Source organism: Malurus melanocephalus, unplaced genomic scaffold (assembly GCF_030028575.1).
Source record: "Malurus melanocephalus ecotype Western Australia unplaced genomic scaffold, MMel_1.1 scaffold_67, whole genome shotgun sequence".
Classification (NCBI taxonomy): Eukaryota; Metazoa; Chordata; class Aves; order Passeriformes; family Maluridae; genus Malurus; species Malurus melanocephalus.
The window spans coordinates 2,645,605-2,646,439 of NW_026623299.1; positions in this window are offsets into that span (position 1 = coordinate 2,645,605).

Consider the following 835-nt stretch of genomic DNA (forward strand, 5'->3'; position numbering starts at 1 on the left):
TGGCTGAAGTGCTGCAGCTGGGTCTGGGGACAGAGAACAGGAGTGACAGTTCCCGGGCAGGGAAACACAAGGAAGGGGATGGCAGGACTCAGAGGCTGCTTCAGCCTTAGCTTTGAGCCAAATTAACCCTGCTGAGCTCAGCCCAGGAGGAGCCCTGCTCCGAAATGAGTTTCCTGGCATTTTTCAGTCAGTGAGGAGTGAGGAGCCAGTCCATGTCCCTGCTCTGTCACCACCACACTTGTTTCCAGCCCAGAGAGATGATTTTGTGCAGAGCCATGCAGTAAAAGTTGCTCTGTGTTCCCTGCAGTAGAATCAACACCTACAAACCCAAACTGAACAGTTTYACACGGAGCAGTTTCAGGTTTTATCCCCATTTCAGTGCACAGCTCTGATTGTGTGTTACAGCCCCCTAAAAAAAGGAGCTACAGAGAGCAGCTCTTTATAACATCAGGGATGGATAATTTTAGTTTTATTTAGGGCCTATACACAGTCCTGGGGGCTGAATGAAGCCTTTGAAGTGTTAAGGCTTCTCTACTCATGGATATCATCAGGGGAGTGAAGGTAGCATAGGAACTGCAAAATCTAGTAGCTGATTTCTGAATAATCTCATTAAAAAACAAGCTCAGTGAAATACTGGGGCATCTACTGAAAAGATTAAACCTATTCTCAACAGGGGGCTAAAATAAAGAGGCTGGACTTTTTTTCCTCCCCCTTCAATATTTGCCCACAAAAAACTTGTGTAGGCAAAATTTGCCCTCAAATCATATGTGTGGGATTGTACTCACCTTTCTGGAGACCTTTGTAGTAATAACAACCTCCTRGTCACAGCTCTATA